A 12750-nucleotide genomic window follows, 5' to 3' on the forward strand; every position below is an offset into this window, starting at 1 on the left:
AATATATATTTAATGATTTAAAAAAAAATTAAGTATCTAAAACGTTCATTTGAAGTGAAAATTTGACCATTTGAATATAATAAAAATATTAAATAAAATAAACTATTTTCTTGTAAAATAATTTTCATAAAACTATCGATACATAATTCTTATAGCGTAAAAGATAATTATATACATATATACTATAAAACAAATAACCAAAGCATAAAATTTCTTTTACAGTGACACGTGGGCCCACATCTATCCAAAATGCATCGGAAGCTGGAAACCTACAGCTTTTACCGATTCGAGTCCAAATGAAAGTCTTTGTCAAAATCAGCTAACTATGGAATTCCCTGAGCCTGAAATGTGAGAAAATGAGGGTGGTGAGATTATAAAATCCCAGTGAGTAAACAGATACCATCTAAACTATCTAAAGTCGAGTAAATGGAGACAATTAAAATAAATCATCATACTGTAATTTCATTACCTTTCAACTCATTTCAACCAAATAAAATCAATCCATAAAAATCGAGAAATCAACTTGGCTTATGAATTTCTTAAAACTTTGGCTCGTGCCAAAACTCATACTCGGTGATACCTTGCGCAGGGCATCTAACCGAATCCGCCAAGACTGTTAAAATTTTGTGTACACTTAAAATATATTTTTGTTTGAAAAAAATACAGTCGTTCCTTGGCGTTGGCTGAGTTCCCCTTCACGTGGTGGTTTGGCGTGAAGTGAACCCTAAGCTATACCCCAGGAGATACCCTACGCGCCTCTCCGTTCGAGGTAATAATATAATGGAGTTTACCGTGCCCCTATAATAGGCTGGTCCACGGAACCCCCTCTGCAGTAAATAATTAATATATAATCCACCAATCAATAAAATTCATTCTAGCATGTCATGGCAATTTATCACAACCTAGCCTTTCAAGGCTGAATACACAGTATAAATAATTATAACACCAAAATCAGTTTAGCCATTCATGCTCATTTATTGTCATAAGCCATTCAATTCAGAACCATAAATTTGCAACACAAACTAGCAGTCTCCAATTACTCTATTTTCAAAACCAATATTCGATTTTTCAGAAAATTTATAAAATCATTTTATAAAATCACAATTTCCCTTAAAACATAACAATTTACCATTTAAACCCATTTTTCATAAAATCACATAGTTGTATAAAACTACTCTAGATAATTAAGACGATAATAAGTTTACTCACAATGTCTAGAATGCAGACTTTCGAAGCACTCTGTCTACTGGTCCTCGGATGCAATTTCCTTGCCTTTATTGGAGGACTCACCACCTTGACACAGTACAAAATCGAGAATTTCACTAAGTTGGTACTAAATCAAAATTAAACTAATTTGGACTACCAATGCATGATATGGAATGCAAAAATGCACTGGTAACTATCTAAATCCGGTATTAGCCTAATTCGTCTTATCACCCGATTAAATTCCTAACGGGTTCGTTTAAACCCCAATTTAATTCTTTTCAGTTTCTATACCTCAATTACACCCAAATTAACTTAATGTCCCTCAGTGTGATGCAAATTATCAGTCCCAACAGCAAATTACAAAAATACCCCTAGTGGGTAAAAATTCGTATTTTTGCTCCGAAAATTCCCATTATTTTTCTAGGCTCATAATTCATTATTCCTTAACCAATTCTCCTAGAATAAAATCAAACTCATCCTCACTCACTACATGGTAAATTCAGCCATTAATGGTTGGGGGAGAAAATAAATTCTTTTCTTGTTGTTTTGTTTCTAAATATGCTAAACTAACTAAAAACACTAACATAAATTAAAATCAAATAAATCCAACAACTTTATCTCTCCTAACCCATTTTTTCAGAATTGAATTCATCATGAAAACATGTAATTTAATCATGGAAAATAAAGAGAAATGCTTGGGAATAAGAAAACTCAAGCTTAATAGAAAAAATCTCACATTTTTCACTTAATTTCCTTGAAAATTCACACTTTTTCTTTGATTTTCTCTCTCTAAGGTTTTGTTTTCTCCTTTCTCTCTCTTTTTTCTTGCTTGGCCGAATGTTGAAGAAGAAGAATGGGTGGGCTGATTTTTTTTATGCCTTTTTATTGTTTAATGAAATAATATTATTTTATTCATATTTTAAATAGTTTATTAATTCATTTTTTTTTCTAGCCATCCACTTGTCCTATTTTTTTCACCATGCATTCCCTTTGACTTATCCAAGTCTTAAGTGAAATTTTCAGATTTTTCCAAAGTTTTGGTGGAGCAAATTTTTCAAAATTACACTTTTGCCCCCGAACTTTTCAAAAATTACATTTTTACCCCAAAAATTGAAAATTTTTCATAATGCATAATTTTCACTCCTCATACTCATTTCACACTCCAAATAATTAAATTTGATCAAAATCCTTTCAAAAAATTAAATTTTCGATTTCGAATGGTAAAATTACCATTTTACCCTTTTACTCCAAATTATACCGAAATTAAAATTTTTCACTTCTAAACCTCAAATCTTACTCCAATAAGTGAAATGGGGCCAAAAATCTTTTCTAAAAATTTCCATTTTGTCCCCAGGTGGCAAATGACCATTTTGCCCCTAGATAGCGAAAATTCCAGTTTGACTCCAAATTGATCCTCGAACTCCGAATCACCATATTAACCCATTCTGGGACTTTAAAATTCTTAATTTCATTGTAAATTCTCTATTTGATCTAGTTTGAGGCTTAAATCAACTTTATTGTACCTCTAGGTACAATACCGACTTTTGTAAATTTTTCAAGACTCTCTTAGCATGTAAACATGCTATCCACCACATGTATGTCAACACAAATATTTCTGTAGAGTCGGGCTTGTCATCTTCTCCCCCACTTGGATCAACCATATGATCCTCTTTCTTGATTGATTTCGACATCCGGCTAAATATTAATATTTTAATATTATTTTATTAATAAAATATTATTTTATTTTAAAAATTTTATCTTGTCTCCTTGGTACCAAAAATACCTTATTATGCCTCACTTGACTTCCAAATCGCCTTTTATCTCATAAATTCTCCTCCGATAAAATTATTATTATTTTATTATTATTTTCTCACTTGCGAAACATTTTATCCTAAACTACTCCTTTCGTCTTTTATCACTTTTAAACATTTTAATTGACCTCAATTTACATTCAATCAACTTTATTTATCACCATATCAAAGTATGGGGTATTTCATAGTGCATCCCCTGTTGTATAATTTATTTAATAAACAAGTCATATAAGTGTGAAAAGATTTTTGACATGATTAAATCCAATAACGGAGTCAAGATTTTATGTTTGAGAGGGAGAAAACAAGAAGTTTAATATTTGAGGATAAAATTATAATTTTTTTTAAAAAAATAGAAATAAAATTATAAAATTATAAACTTTTGAAAATTTGGGAGGGCGGGCCCCTCCTTCCGCATTTGATTAAATCACAATTATTTAATCATTTCTTATTTGTAGCAACCATTAGTTTTTTTATAACAAAACATTAAATACTAAATGGTTTGAAAAAAAAGAAATTGAACCGAGCAAAGAAAACGCATCAAAATTTGTATCCTTAAAGTTGGCAAAAATAACTTGTTATGCCATCAATGTGTGTTAACATTATTACTTGCATTTTCTAAATTCATATAGCATTGCCATTTTTGTGATTGGGAAAATGAATCAATGATAGAGAATAAAACAATACTTATCCAAGTAGTTAGAATAAGACATAAAATCTTTGTATTTTAAAGTTTACATTATTTACGCACACATTATCTTTATTACAATTTTGTGCATATCCATTATGTGCATGAGAGAGACAGAAAGGTATGTGGGAGAATAACTTTTTGTAAGAAAATAAACATATTTTTTCAAGTATGTGCCAAAAATAAAAAAATAATTAATTAAAATATTGGCTCCATTCTTAATATTTATGTAGACTATTACTAATATGAACTTATTTTTGTGCGTTACTTTATTGTTTTGATTAAGTTTTTTATAGAATTTTATTAATTAAGTTGATATTATTACGTGGGAGGTGTGCATAATCCTCTTTTGCAAATTAGATGTCTAATAGCTTGATGTTCGGACAATATTTGAATTCTTAATTAATATATTTGACATACTCATTGGCTTACACGTGGCAATCATAGAGAATTAGTTGTATTACTTTGGAGTTTGATTTTCCTTTTTTGTACTTACCAAAGTTGCGTTACAAACCTCCATGCGAGTGCCACGTGGCAGTCACATGGATCTTCCCAACTTAACTAGTTTTTTTTTTTGTTCTTTACTTTTTAATTTAAAAATAAAGGTATAGTTTTTTTTTTCTCTTTTTTTTTTTAAATTTTTAAGTTTTTGACAAAAAAAGCTTTTTCTTGGAAATTAAAAAGAAAAGGAGGAAAATGTAAAGTCGCTTTAATTTAATATTCTTTTTTCTTTTTTTAATGTCATTTTTTCTAGATAAAGGAAAGAAAGTAAATTTAATATGCAAATATTTTTTGAAAAATCAATCCAATCATATATATATAATTAGTTTAAATAATAATAAATATTTAACATAATGAAAAGTAAGTAAGAAAGAAAATATTAAAATAATAAGCATTGTATATTTAAATGTTCATAAATGTGAAGTTTTTTGTGTTGTTATCACTGTTAGATTTATTTTAAATATATTTTATTCTCATTAAATTGAATTTTAATTACTCAAACTAAACTTTTATTGAATTAAAAATTTTACTTTTCATTGAGTTGGAAACATATTAATTTATGATAAATTTGTAAATTATAAGTCATAGTTTAATCATATTATTGATTATTTAACTGATTTCTAGTGGTTAATATATTAATTTCTCCAAAGCTTAAACATGTTAAATTAATTTGATTTTTTTAAATTAATTGGAGTATACTACAAGAAACTAGTGGTGTATAGATGATTTAATTGGAAGACGTTTTCAGTATTATATTTATAATATCATCTTTTAAAACATATAATACTTATTATTTTATTTTTTAAACACATTGTTACAATTGATAAATTTTATTATATTAATACTAATTTTTGTTAAGAGTCACATAAAATATGCAAATTTAGTAGGAAAAAAGTATAGTTATTACTTATTTCAATATTTACAGTAAAATCTCCATAAAATAAAAGATAAATTAATAATTTATACATTAATTAATAAAAATTTAATTTAACATTAATACATGTATTGTGTATTGTGATTATACAAATACTACCTAATTACTAAATTACGAATTATCATTATTCGTAATGAGCAAATTATTAAGAATGTCATGGAAAATGACAAAAAATATGAGATTGAATACGATAGTCTATACTGGAGTTTGTCTTGTGCAAAGATGTATTCAAAGCAACAATCATACTACATTATTTTCTCTTACAATACAAGAACACTATATCAAAGCTTCTTAATTCACTGAAAAAAGTTAAAGGAGGTCCAAAGAAACATTACTTTCAAGAAGAAACAAATAACATTGAAGTCATGTTCTGTAAATGGTTCATGATCTTGACTTTCTCTTGGAATAGTTGATATGGTATGCTCTAGAGTTTATTGTTTCTAGAATTTGTGTTTTTTCCTTGCTGCTACAAGAAACTTTTGTGTACAGGGGACATGATTTGCTCATACTTTTAATGATTACTAGAAATGTAACCGTGCGTTGCACACGGATATAATAATATATGTTGTAATAGTTGTGTTTATCATATTTTTCATTTTATTAAATTTTTTTAGGTCAAGACTAAAGCAAGTCTAAGTACTAAAAATTATCTATATATAATGTTATAGTCAGTAGTAGAAAGTCCTTGAATATTATAACATAGGGTCATAATATAATGCATAAATATATAGATATCATCACAAAACGTAAAAGCAATATTACGACAAATTATAATTTTTTACCATTATCGTTAGGTTAAGTACAAAAGATAGTGTCCATAAGTGGAAATCAGAATAAGGCTTTTGCGAAGTTTCACAAAAGATGTCATTGTTGTTGTTACAAACTATATGTAGTTGGGTAAAGTAATGTTTTGATATTCAACCAGCATTCGAAGCATATACAAAAAAGATATAATTATAGTGTGTAATATTGCATGCCACCTCGAACAAAAGAATGAGGCATCTTAATACGTAGTTGGCAATTAGATGTTAAGATTTTATATTAGCTATAGATAAACAAAAAGTCTCAATAACATTGCACTTCCATCAAGGTTTTGGTTCGATGTGTGCCCTGTTTGCAAACAATGGCAGAGCAATTAAAGAGTATCATATATTGTTTGAAATTTTTATCTCAACAACTCATGAACGAAAGCAAAAAACATTAAAATTCTATGAGTAATACACAACTTACATCAAGCATTGATAAAGTGTATGTACAAACAATTAAAAAAGGCAAACTTTAACATCCATCAATAACAAAATTTCATCATCCATAAAAAAGACCTTTTATTTCTTTACAGCTCTCAAAATGTGCAAAAGAATCTAATTTATTTAAAACTTCAGTGTTGATATGTTAGCTATAAATCTTTCATCAAAAGTGCTATAATGTGTGTTAATTTTGAAAATGTTGAACATTCAAATGAAGATAGATATATTTCAAAATGCATCATTTTCATCTCATGCTTGCAATTCAAACTATATGAAAGAAGGAGAAAATAACCTAATAACAATCAGATGAAGAGCAAATATGTAAAATGAAGTTTATTGTATTGTAATCCTAACCTAGTTTTGTATTTTTTTTTTCTAGGGTGATTCTTGTCCCTGGCTGATGGTAATACTTTTTGAGGAATGTTTTTTGGGAAAAGATCTTTGGCCACTTGTGTGCTAATTGGTGATGGTAGGAACTGCTCCTCTAGTTGTTCAATTGTTAATGAAAGTGTTGAGGATACAATAATGCTTGTAGAAGTTGGAGTGACAAGTTCTTGGTTTGCCATCACATCACAATCGAACAGTTTGTAATTTGAAATTCTTTTTTTCATTACCTTTAACATCAAACCTACTACGAATGTCCTTGTTTAGTTGATCAAAGCCTTGACAAGTTCAAAAAATGTCATGCAATGGATAGTATTGAGTGTTGCAAGTTTTGTGATACTCGCTCCAACTAACTTCTCTACCACTTTACTGAACACTACCAATCCCATTTGTCCAGTGCTATCTTGCATAATCAGTTGTATGGAATATCTGCAAAATTAAATTTTAGTTTTTTACAGATGTAGATAAGGAGTTGGTAATGAACTCAAAAGGTATTTATACCAACAATACATGTATTGTATAATAATAATTTTAAAATATTTCAAATATTAACATAATGAATTATAAACATGTTTATAAAATTAATATACAAACACATAAACTTGTGTTCATGTATATTTGTTTGTTTTAATTCATTATTAAGAAGATAGAAATGAAGATTTTGACTACATGAAGAAGATTGGAGTGGATTTAGCAGTGATTTTCAAAATGTGAGAAAAAAAATATTCGATCATAAACATCCATATTCTAGAATAAAAGAAATGACCAAAATGTTAAGAATATAAGAGTTTCATGATTTACTTACGTTGGCAGCAGTGTCTTTTCATCATGTTGAGTGCACCAGTACTTTCCAGCATAGAATTGTAAGGCCAACCCACATGCATTGCATAATTGTAAAACCATCTATTGTTGCAATCAATATCAGTAATTGTTGCATATATCTTGTATTTGATGTTCTACAATATACGTTTATTTTCAATATGTTTGTGTTTAACATTGTGTTTCGAAAATCGTTTGTTTAAGTTTGCTTTTACCTGGGTTTTGGTTGGGCCAGCCACATTAATGGCTGCAGTGGTTGATTCCTCAATGTTGTTATTGTTTCCAATTTGTGGATGTGAGTCAATTTTCATATTTATGATTTGCACACTAAATGATTTTTCTTGATATCTATGAGTTAAAAGATTTGTGAGTTGATATTTTATATTTGAAATGCCATTTATAGTTATAATATTGATATTATCTCTGTATAAATGTTGCAGTTTCAAGTATATCTAGATCAATATATATGATGTAGGGTCAAGGGTGTCTGCAAGAGTAGTAAACAATTATAAAAAAACATGACAAATACAGAATAATATAACTAATAGTAAATAATATTCTTACTCATGTATTTCTTCATTGTTGTTGGGGCCAAAACAATAATAGGGCTGATAACTTCATCAAGAAGTTGGTCTTCATTTATGTCTTCAGCTTTATTAGCATATAAAACAACTTTTAAGCTATGGCCACTTTATATAAAAATACAAAGTATGGGATTTGATGTAAACATTTATTCACCCATAGGATCAAATTCGTTCATGACTTTTTTTTAACTTGAGATCCTCAATGTAAAGGTCATGCTTTTTTAATGTCATAAGTTTTGTTATGCAAGCAAACCTTTGCAATATTGGTCATCGATTTTAAAGTGCCAATAAAATCTGGGAGCATTTTTAAAAATAACCCTTATAGATAAGATGTTTTCAAAAATAACCTTTTTTATAATTTTAATTATATTTAGCCAAGTTAGACAAAATTACCCTTAATGAAATTACACGTTATGATGTTACACGCCATGTACAAAAATATGTTACACGCCATGTACAAAAACATGTTACACGCCATATACAAAAACATGTGACACGCCATAGTTAGGTTGTTACACGCCATGTATAAAAACATGTTACACGTCATAGTTAGGTTGTTACATGTCATGTACAAAAACATGTGACATGTTATGGTTAGGTTGTTACACGCCATATACAAAAACATGTGACACGCCATGGTTAGGTTGTTACATGCCATGTACAAAAACATGTGACACGCCATGATTAGGTTGTTACACGCCATGCACAAAACATGTGACATGTCATGATTAGGTTGTTGCATGCCATATTGAAAAAAAAATATTATTGTTACACACCATGTTGAAACAATATTGTTGTTACACGCCATATTCAAAAATATTTTGTTACACTTTAACACCTAAAATGTTGTTGTTACTTACGAATCAAAACTTCAAATCTTCTCAACTTTCTTAATTTCTTTTTGTTTTTTTGACAATTTGGCACCACTTAAAGTGTTTCTAACATGTTTTCATAAATCAAAACATAAATTTTCTTGTCTAAACTACCTATTTCGACTAAAAATCGAAAGAAATTTCCTTTGAAAATTTAGATTTATAAATTTTAAATTTTTGAGTTTATTAGTGTCTAGGTCCCGAATTGATCCAATTAAAAGCTATTTCAAGCATCTGTGATTATTTTTACCATTTTAGTTTTATCCAAAATACCTAAAAATCAAATTCTCCAAATAGCCATCCACCCAAGCACATCAAAACCATCGCTTGGTGTCTTGAAAGTGCAGGAAAGAGAAATCTGAAAATGCAAGAAAAAGAAATCAGGAGCATAGCAGATGAATGCTAAAGAGAAAAATCGATAAAATTAGAGAAAGCGAAATGATGAGAAAGAGAAATCGGAAACACAAATAGGGAGAAATTGTAATGATTAGTTTAATTTATTTGAAATAATTTCAAGCGTATTTTCGTCAAGTCATGGCTAAATATGGCTAAAAACAGTTAAATTTATTTTGATGGTTATTTTTGAAATGCCCTTATCAAGAAAGGTTATTCCTTATAATTCCTCTAAAATTTATGAGGCTTTCAAACATCATTTTAGTTGGGGTTAGTGACTATTTTAGTGTCAATAATGAAAGATGCTGTAGAAATTATGCTTTAGCAATTTAGGAAATAATTAAGTTGGTTGTACTTATCAAGACAACATCATATCGAATCCTTACATTGAGTTGATAAATGATGCGAAAGTAAAATATGATGAGGGTATGAGGCCAAATCTTCATGAAGCTCTTAGATTTGGGTGTTCCTTGTAAACATCCCAATTATATTTGAGGGAGTGGCGTTAAAATTAGACTTTTTATGTCATGACCTAGTACTCCCCTCGAGCCCGTGACAACCGTCGCAGTGTCCCAATAGACACTCATTACCCGGAATGTCAACCCGAAACTCCGTAAGGCTTTAATATCAGTTTTTTATTTTCCTTGTGAGCAACCATTGTCAAATATCGTGTTCTAAAAGATTTTAAGCTGTTTACAACTTAAAATAAATAAAATATTAATTTTCGTCTCATAGGGGTATTTTGGTCATTTTTCAAAAAATTTCGAAACCAGCCAATAATGTAGTATATAAGTGCAAAACGCATATTTCAAAATCAAAAATAAATTTAGATGTCTAAAACATTCGTTTAAAATGAAATTATGATTATTTGGATATAATAAGAAAATAAAATAAATATTAAGTAAAATATTCTATTTTCTTATTAAACAATATTTTCAGAGTTATAGGTAGATAATTTTTGTAGCGTAAAAGCAAAGTAAATTCATACATACTGTAATACAGTAAACCGGAGTATTTAATTTAATTTACAATGACCAGTGGGCCCCTGAATAACCAAAAGTAAAGAGGACTGTGAATCTACAGTTTGAAGGTATGCAAATCCAAGGGTAGTCATCGATGAACTCAGCTATCTACAGCCTAATCTGAACCTGAAATGGGTGGAAAGGAGAGTGGTGAGATTTTATAATCCCAGTGAGTAAACAAACATTATCCGAAATATCTAAAGTCGAGTAAAATGAGATAATTAAAATATTTCATCTCAATATTTATTTCATAACATAAATATTCATTTCATTTAAATATTCAACATGGCTTATGAGTATCTTAAAAACTTGGCTCCTGCCAAAATCATTCTCGGAGATACCTTGGTCGAGGCATCTAATTGAGTCCGCCAAAGATATTAAAAAGTTCGTATACACGTAAACATATTTTTAGTTTGAAAAACACAGTCATTCATTGGCGTTAGCGGAGTTCATCATCACGAGGTGGTTCGGCGTGACGTGAACTCTGTTCATACCTCAGGAGATACCCTACGCACCTCTCCGATCGAGGTATATATATATCTAGATTCCGTGCCCCTTTAATAGGCTGGTCTACAAAATTCGCCTACTGCAGCAAGCTAAACCCACCATACAATAAATTTTGACAACATGACAGGGCTAATATTTTACTACCCAACCTGCACGGGTAAAATAAAACAATTCATACAATTCATAAAATACAGCCCAACCAGTCATGCCAACACAATAACAATATAACATAAGCCATCAATTTCCAATCATAAATTTACAATATACCAGTGGTCTCCAATTACTCTATTTTCAAAATCGTTATTTCGTTTTAAGACAATTTATAAAGTCTTTTCATTTAAACACATTTTGTTTACAAAACATAAAAATTTACCATTTGAACTCATTTTCATAAAATTCACCAAAACCGAATAAAAACATACTTTAGATAATTAAAATGATGGTAAGGTTACTCACTATTTCGGGAGTCGAATTTCTAGAGTACTCTGACTACAGATCATCGGGTACAATTTCCTTGCCTTTATCGGAGGATTCACCACCTAGACATAGTACAAAATCGAGAAACTTACTACATTGGTACTAAATCAAAATTAAACTAATTTAGACTACTAATGCATGATATGGAATGCAAAAATGTCTGAATAGTCGTTTAAATACAGTATTTGACCTAATTCGCACTATTCTCGTTGTAATTGGTTAAAACCTCCAATTTAACTTGAAATCGATTTCTTTCACTTTTTATACTCCAATTATATTTAAATTACCTCAATGACTGTGAATATGATTCAATTTATCAGTCCGAATCATAAATCGCACATGTCTATACATTAGGTAAAAATTCAGATTTTCATGCCAAAATTTCTCATTAAATTTCTAGCCTCACCAATTATTAAATACCACCAAAATATCATGAAATATCATCAATTTCAGCCTCAATATCCTCCCTAGAAAATTCGGCCTCTTATGAGAAATGGGAGAAAATGAATTTTTTTTCTTGTTGTTTTGTTTCTAAATATGCTAAACTAACTAAAAACACTAACATAACTTAGAATCCAATCAATCCAACTTCATTCTCTCTCCATACCCATTTGGTCAGCCATGAATTCACCATGAAAACTTGAGTTCTAAGCATGAAAAATGAAAAAGAAAGCATGGGTAGTGTAAATCACAAGATAAAATCACAAAATTTTACCTTTATTAACTTAATCCCTTGAAATCCCACACTTTTTCTTCAATTTTTCCACCTAGGTTTTGTTCTTTCTTTGTTCTTCTTCACTTCATGCTTTGGCCGGCCATAATGAAGAAAATAGGCTGATTTTTGCTGATTTTAAAGCTAAAAAAAATAAAAGGATATTAATATGCCATGTGTCACCATTTCATTGGCCCATTTTTATTTTTTAACTTTTAAGCTTTCTCTCTCCACCATATAAATCCCTTCAATTATCCATGATAAAATTGGGTAAAATTCATGTTTTGGACAAGTGTCGAGTGTGTAAAATTACAATTTTGCCCCTGGGGTGACAAAATTACCATTTTACCCTTATGCTCTGAAAAATACCGAGATAACAATTTTTTTCACTTTTCAACCTCAAATCATACTCCTATACTCAAATCATACTCCAATAAGTCAAATGGGGTAAAAAAAATCTTTTCTAAAAATTCTTATTTTGTCCTTAGGTGGCAAATGACCATTTTGCCCCTTAGTAGTGAAAATTTCAGTTTGACTCCAAATTGATCCTCAAACTCCGAATTACCATTTTGAGTCATCCATGGACTGTGAAGCTC

General features: G+C 29.5%; 1 long non-coding RNA gene across 1 annotated transcript; it reads right to left on the reverse strand.

The window, feature by feature from the left end:
* Positions 1-127: 127 nt before the first annotated feature.
* On the reverse strand, positions 128-2052 carry LOC148763256 (uncharacterized). The gene is made up of 3 exons (XR_016025985.1): positions 1943-2052; positions 1210-1293; positions 128-341 (listed from the first exon to the last, which is right to left on the reverse strand). It is a non-coding gene; the product is annotated as an uncharacterized LOC148763256 (long non-coding RNA).
* Between the last annotated feature and the right edge of the window lie 10698 nt (positions 2053-12750).

This window comes from Theobroma cacao, chromosome 4 (genome assembly GCF_053813885.1).
Source record: "Theobroma cacao isolate CCN51 chromosome 4, ASM5381388v1, whole genome shotgun sequence".
In the NCBI taxonomy this organism is placed as follows: Eukaryota; Viridiplantae; Streptophyta; class Magnoliopsida; order Malvales; family Malvaceae; genus Theobroma; species Theobroma cacao.